An 8,045-nucleotide genomic window follows, 5' to 3' on the forward strand; every position below is an offset into this window, starting at 1 on the left:
AAAGAAGCCATCTATGAGGCCTCAAGGGCTGCAGGACAGTCACATTGTGAATCAGTTCAGAGAGTGAGTGACATCGGCACAGGGTCTCTGGCCTCCCTCCTCTGAGCCTTTGATCCTCCCTCACAGCTGAAGAAGTGTCAACCCACCATCCTTCAAGGTCAACGGACATCGTGAGAACCTGAGCTCTCTGTGCCGTCTCCTTATGCCTCATGAGTTCCCACCAGGGCAGAATGAATGTAAGTCCTTGCCATTTGATAACCACATGACCTTGGAGAAATGACCTTGAAGGCTCCGTTTCCTCGTGTTCAAATGATATGACGGCATCAGTCACCGAGTTGCTACTGAGCATCTAAACACTCACGAAGAACCTCAGAGAACAGATATCCAAGTTCACCACAAAGCCACGAAAGTGCCTGAGGTCATGAAGACTCAGAGATAAAGTCGTTTGCCAAGGTCATGAACTGTGCAGAACCCAAGCTCAGTGGAGCTGTGACTAATCACATCCAAAGGATGGGTGACAAAAATTGTAAGGGAGATCTGGCTGTGACACAGGCCACCATTTTGCCAGGGGTTGATTCAGCTAACCTGTCTAGTAAGGTACGTGTCCTCTTTCTCCTTCTGTCCCCAGTCTGTGTCCCAAAGCAGTTCACTGGGTGATCTTGCAGAGAACCTGGGTCCTCCTCTCAACACTGCATGGTGGCTCACAACTCTGTAACTCCAGGTCCAGGAAATCCGATGCCCCCTTCTGGCCTCAAAGGGCACCCGACATGCATGTGGCGCTCTTGCATGCACACAAGCAAGCACTCGTGTTCATAAAAATAAAAAATACAACTTTGATAGCACACACCTGTAATCCCAGGTGCTTGGAAGTTACAGGAGAGGAGGATCAGGGTTCAAAGCCATCCTGTCTCAAAACCTTTTTTTTTTTTTTTGATTAATAGAAAGTGATTGTACACAGCCGTCTCATAGCCGTCTCATAGCCGTCTTCAAAGCCAGGGTCCAGGCGTCTCCAAAGAGTATGGAAGATGCATACTTAGCAGCACAGAGAAGAACTGGACCCTCGTGTGTGATAGGGGAGCAGCACACAAAGAGCAGGCTCCCTCTGAGACACTGACATCGTGCTTCTGTGAGCATGAGAAAACTGATGTTAGAAGAGGTGAGCTGCGTTAAGCCACATGGCTACTCAGTGGCAGATCCAGGACTGAACTTCAGGCTCTCTGGTACCAGGGTCCCAAGATGCTGCTTGTTGCCTGGTGTTGTGGCAGTAGTAGCCCCATAGTCAACACACTGTCTTTTTCTGCTTTCATTGCTGTTGTTGTTGTTGTTGTTGTTGAGACAGGGTTTCTCTGTATAGACCTGACTCTCCTGGAACTAGCTTTGTAGACCAGGCTGGCCTTGAACTCACAGAGATCTGCCTACCCCTGCCTCCCAAGTCCTGGGATTAAAGGTGTGCACCACCATGCCTGGCTCAGAGCACACCCTTGCCTGACTAAAGGAGGGAAAGGAAGCAGCTAGCTTTAGATGTGTGCCTCCTCGAATGCCGGGTCTTTGACAAGCGTTTTGCAGACACCTGTCTGATCACCTCATCCCAGGGAGGAAAGCTCGGTTTGCACAGAAAGAAACGTCCCTTCAAAGCACAGCACCCAACCGCAGCACGGAAGTGGGGCAAGAAACTTAAAATAGCATTCTAGGCCCAGATATGAAACTCCTCAAACTAGCTAAAAGAAAGTAAGTAGGGGCTGGGGATTTAGCTCAGTGGTAGAGCGCTTGCCTAGCAAGCGCAAGGCCCTGGGTTCGGTCCCCAGCTCCGAAAAAAAGAAAAAAAAAAAAAAAGAAAGTAGGTAAAGTGTACTGCCTGAAGTAGCACAGTGAGCAGCCCAGAGAAGTTGGGAGTTGCCCAAGGAGGACTCTGGGCTTTTCCTGCCCTCCCCTCTGCTAACATCTAACACTAAAACACAATGATGGTGCTGAGTGCAGAGTCCTAATGTCAGGGTGCTGACTCAGTCCATTTACTTCCTTCCGACTGTAGCTATTAATTTGTTCCCAGATGATTTTCGGATGAATGCCCCTTTTATTGCGTGTCCATCTGGGGCTGTGTGCTCTAATTGGAGGCATTAATGGGTCAGCAAGCGTAGCTCTTATTTCATCCTTGGGGTTTCAGAGTCTTTCCTTGTGAATTATGATGAGTGCTTTAAAAAAAAAAAAAGCAGATACACACACACACACACACACACACACACACACACACACACACACACACACACACAGAGGAAAGAAAACAACAAACAAAGACAAAAGCAGAACCAGGTAGGAAAACTGAGAGTCTAACATGAGGGACTGTGGTGGTTAGAATGAGAAATGGCCCCCGAAGGCTCATGCGGTTGAACACTTGGTCCCCAGTCGTTCCTTGTTCGCGGTGTTTGGGAAGATTATGGATCGTTTGAGTTCCCAGCCTTGATAGAGGAACTATGTCACTGGAGGTGGGCCTTAGCAGTAGACAGCTCCCTCTCTCTCTCTCTCTCTCTCTCTCTCTCTCTCTCTCTCTCTCTCTCTGTCTGTCCCTCTCCCTTGCCCACTTCCAGTATGGGAATGTGTAACCACACAGCATCCTGGCCCCTGCCACCATGCCTAACTTTGCCTGTTGTTACCCTTTGTAGGATTAATGGTGGGGTCCTGTGTCTGCTCCACTACAGGGCTCAGGCCCCTCGGGGAGGCAGGACACGGGAAGTTTGACCATGCTTACCGCACGCCACCTGGGGGGGATGTCACTGTGCACACAGGGCATCACTTCAGGGGTGAGAAAGCATGGTCTGAGGTGGCGGACACACCTCCTGCAAGGAGGCCGGGGTAGTCAGGGTCTCAGGCTCTTGGGCATCCAGGCGCCACTGGGATGCTGTGGAACGGAGATGCTGAGAACGGAGTGGGCCCTCCCCCAGGGGCGGGATTTAGCCCGGGGCCAGGGGATGCTCCAGCTGGTCCCACTGGAGAGGGTCTTCTTTGGCTGGACAGCGTTTTTCTGAGCTTGGTAGCACCGCTGAGAATGCAGGGAGGCTCTGTAGGTAAAGGGCTTCTCTGTGGCTCACCACAGAGGATCCCGATAAAAAGAGATAGTCCGTGGCTTTAAGCCATTTATTGGGCTGGAGAGATGGCTCAGTGGTTAAGAGCACTGACTGCTCTTCCTGAAGTCCAATTCCCAGCAACCACATGGTGGCTCACAACCATCTGTAGTGGGATCTGATGCCCTCTTCTGGTGTGTCTGAAGACAACTACTATATATATATATAATCTTTTTTTTTAAAAAAAGGCATTTATCGTCATGGTGGAAGGTGGATGAGTAAAACCCTACCGTCCTTCTCAGAGTGGGCCTGAGATTAAATAACTTTGGCAGAGAGGAGTGTCTGGGAAGAGAAATTCATTGGCTAAACCTCCAGGCCTTTAAGTACTTCATTTTAATGGAGCTCTGTCTTGAGCCTACAAGAACCTGTGGTCACATACTCTACCTGTGGAGGAGCTTGGGGCGTTGCCCTTACGTGACTGATGGCCACAAGTCTATGGAGGACTGTGGGCTAGTAACCGGCCTGGTTTCCTGGGAGTTAGGCAAAATGCCTACAATCCCTCAGGGTCACCGGGGTTTCAAACCTCATCAACTGGGAACCAGGGTCTTTCACTGTCCCACAACCCTTTACATCTATGATGGACTCCATCCCTCCAGGACCACAAGCCAAAATAAACCCATTCTTCCATCGGTTTCTTCTGGTCATGATGTCTAATCAGCAATAGAAAACTGGCCAATACGGAGAGTGGCTGCTTTCAGCCAGGCACCTCTCTAAATCACAGTATGAGCCATGGTACGTATTACAGAAAGCTGCTGAGCTTGGGTTTGAAATCTAGATGGCAGGTGGTCACAAGAAATAACTGCCATGTCGTCCAAGCCAAAAGTTCCAGCTTTGGTTAAAGTACAAAACAGTTAGGGATAGGCTAGTCAGAGGCCCGCTGGTACCCACACATCAGCAGCACATCCGGAGCAGCCACTGCTCTGTGGGCCTCGGAAGAGTCAGGTCAGATGACACTTTGCATCCAGATTAGTACATGCATCAAACACGTTTAAAGCCAGAGATACCGTCCAGCCCTACCTCAGGCATTTCACAGTGAGGAAGAGAAAGAACCTGAGATATTAAATAGCACTGGCCAAAACGAGGCACGTTTCCTGGTTGGACTTTTTGTCAGCGACACAAGGTAGAATTATCTAAGAAGAGGGAATCACAATTGATAAAATGCCTCCATGAAATCCCCCTATAGGCAGGCCCATGTGGCTTTTTCTTAATAAGTGATTGATGTGGGAGAGCCCCGCCCATTGTGGGTGGGGCCACGCCTGGGCCGTTAATCCTGGGGAGTGAAAGAAAGTAGACTGAGCAAGTCAGTCATCTCCACAGTTACGTTCACCCAGTGCTTCAGCTTCACTTCCGGTCTTAACAAGATGAACAGATATAGTGCGTTGATCTGTGTGTATTTTTCTTTTGGAAAAACATGCTCTAGAGTCAAATGATCCACTCCCAGGAATAACCACAGCCACATTCTTTCAGTCTGCTTCAATTCCTGATCCAGATTTCTGCCTCAAGTTCCAATCTTGGCTTCTCTCAATTCACTGTGACCTGGGATATAAGTCAAATAACCCCTGTCCTCCTCAAGTTGATTGTAGTCATGGTGTTTTATCACTGCAACAGAAACCCCAACCAAGCCACAAATTGGTACCAGAAGTAGGGTATTGGTGTGACAGCCTGACCAAGTGTTTCAGGGAGAATTATGGTGGCATTTGAACTCTGGGCTAGAAAAGCCATTGAATACTCAAAGCTCAATGGGTTGTTCAATGAGAGCTTGGAAAAAAAAAAAAAGACGCTGAGCTATGCAGACATAGAGTCCTGGCTTGTGACTTTTCAGAGGAAGAGACTCTAACAGAGCATTTGAATAAGGTTAGAATTAAGAATTTGTAGTTCTGGGCAGCTGCAGGTGAAGAAGTAGCAGTTATCAACAGGAGCCAGAATGCCAATGAGGAACTTGATATGGTGGAAAAGTCAGTGTTCCTTAGATAGAGCTAAAACGTGAGAGGGAATTAAAGAGATCGCATCCCCGAGAGTCTTCTGGGAGAACTTCCTCATGGTCAGCAGACAGAAGCTGTGGTACCTATGTTGGCTACCAAACTTTATAATGTGTAAGAATTTCCCAGGAAGCACTGGTTTTGAAGCCATAAATGAATCAATTGTGCTGTCTAGTTTTGGTTTGTCTTGGTTTTCGCTTTTGTTTGTTTTGTCAATTTGACACAGGATAAAGTCTCGTGAGAGGAGGGAAGATCAATTGAGAAAAATGCTGGATAAGATCAGCCTGCAGGGTGTTTTGTTAATTAGTGATTGGTGTGGGAGGGTCCACCCCAGGAGGGCTCACTCCACTGAGGACATTGCTATCCTAGGCAGCTGCTCCCAGGTTGTCCAAGAAGCCACTGGGACGCAGCCAGTGCACAGCACTCCACCATGGCCTCTGCTTCAGATCCTGCCTTGAGTTCCTGCCCTGACCTCCCTCAGGGATGGAGTGTAACCTAGGACAGGACCCCCTTCATCCCCAGCTGCTTTTGGTCATGCTGTTTTATCACCCTAAGGCACATTTAAAAGCAATCATACACCATTATCATGTAGGCTTTACCCCGTAATGCAAGGCTAGTTTAACATGCAAGGAAGTGTAAACAAATCTGGATGAGCAACTCATGCAGAAGCATTCATGGCCACATTATTCTCAAGAGGCAAAGCTAGGGATGGCATCTCCATACAGGGAAACGCTGTCTGAAATCAGAAGTAGTAAATGACATTACATGCTACAGCACAGCCAAGCTTTGAAAATGCACTGAGTGAATGAAGTCACAGCACACAGTATACGTCTTTGTGAGCATACCTTCTATGGAAAATCCAGTACTGACAAGCCCAGAAAATGTGACCGTGGTTGCCAAAGGCTAAGGTATGTAGGAGATGAAACTGACTGATATTATCACTTCTTTGGGGAATGAAAACAGTATTCTTTAAAAAAAAAAAACAGTTCTAAAAATCACTGGGAGAGTGCTTGTCTAGAACATGAAAGACACTGGGTTCTAGTCCCTGTACCACAAATCTTAGCTTTATTCATCCAACGTTAGGCAAGAACAGCTCTGGTGGGCATGTCTGCAGACGGAGTCACAAAGAGTTTGAGGACTGGAATCACAGCTCCCAGAGACTCCCTGGAAGAGGGGGTGGGAAGGTCAGGATCTGATGTTTGATGGGGTGTTTAATTGGGGGCACTGGGTAGGAAAAAGTCTCAGAGATGCATGGTGAAATGACTGCACAGTGAATGTGAATCTACTTGAAACCATTCAATTTTATAATTGAAATGCTTACAGCTATTTATTTTATGATGCTTTGTTTTAGTGAAATATTTGTTAATTTAAAACATATTGAATTAAAATTATTTTATTCAAGTCAGCCCTACCTTATGAGATTATATGGCACAATCAATGCCCGAGAGGTCAACGGGACAGTGAAAGTTAGGTCTTCAGGGTTGGAGAGGTTTCTCGTCAGTAAAGAGCACTGGCTGCTCTCACAGAGGATCTGACTTGGCTTCCCAGAATCCACATCGGGTGGCTCACAACCTCCTGTTAATCCAGCTCCAAATCCTTGGCCTTCCCAGTGATGTGAATACATGAGTGCACGTGCGCGTGCTCGCATGCATGCGCAAACACACACACACACACACACACACACACACACACACACACACACACGAATAAAAATAAACCTTTTGAGAGCAAGGGAAGAAGATAGGAGAGGAGAGGAAAGGAGAGGGGAGGGGAGGAGAGGGGAGGAGAGGGGAGAGGAAGGGAAGGGAGGAGAGGGGAGGAGAGGGGAGAGGAAGGGAAGGGAGGAGAGGGGAGGAGAGGGGAGGAGAGGGGAGAGGAAGGGAAGGGAGGAGAGGGGAGGAGAGGGGAGGAGAGGGGAGAGGAAGGGAAGGGAGGAGAGGGGAGGAGAGGGGAGAGGAAGGGAAGGGAGGAGAGGGGAGGAGAGGGGAGAGGAAGGGAAGGGAGGGGAGGGGAGAGGAATGAAGTGAGGTCAGAGCTCATTGTGTGCCTGTGAAGAGAACTGGGACTGCTCAAGTCTCTCTCCCCACGGCTCACAGTGGACATTGTTCTGTCTTCCAGCCTGTTGGTAAAACTTCTTGAATCCACAATGACTTCTGCAGCTTCCCACCAGGTTAAAATGCAGGAGCTTGGGTGGGGATGTAAATCAGTTGGTAGGGAGTGTGCCTCATACACAGGAAGCCCTGGGTTTGAGCCCCGGCATTGCATAAATTGAGCATAGTAGTACACACCTGTAATCCCAGGACTCAGGAGTTCAAGGTCATCCTTAGCCAGCCTGAACTCCAGTAGATTCTGCCTCAAACAATAGCAATAACAAAACACGGTGTAGTAACTGGTACAACACTGTCCAGTCACAGCCATTGGCACCAAGCCCTACCACATCCCCAGCCCATGTAAAGAGATTCATGAAAAGGCCACAAAGAGCTCCCACCCAAGGGACAGGAGGGCAGGCAGAGACCACCAACTCATCTTTTGCCACAGTAGACAATGAGACTGAATTAAAGCTCCTCTCTCTCTGTCTCTGTCTCTGTCTCTGTCTCTGTCTCTGTCTCTGTCTCTCTCTCTCTCTCTCTCTCTCTCTCTCTCTCATACACACACACACACACACACACACACACACACACACAAAGAAAATGAGAGGGAAGGGAGGAAAAAGGTAAAAATAAAGTATCTTATGCTCTAACTCATGCTCTGGCCCCAAGGCTCCCATCCCTAGTGGTTGTGAGGTTGCATTGTAGGTGGGGGATGTTGCTGCCCGTGGATGTAATCACACACTCTCTGCCTGTGCTACCTGGAGCAGAGAGGCCACCCCTAGGGTCTTCCTCCACTGTTCAATGAGGTGGTGGATAATCCCATCAGCTGCCCAGGGGTGTAGAAGCTCAGAATGAACTAA

Source organism: Rattus norvegicus, chromosome 8 (assembly GCF_036323735.1).
Source record: "Rattus norvegicus strain BN/NHsdMcwi chromosome 8, GRCr8, whole genome shotgun sequence".
Taxonomy (NCBI): Eukaryota; Metazoa; Chordata; class Mammalia; order Rodentia; family Muridae; genus Rattus; species Rattus norvegicus.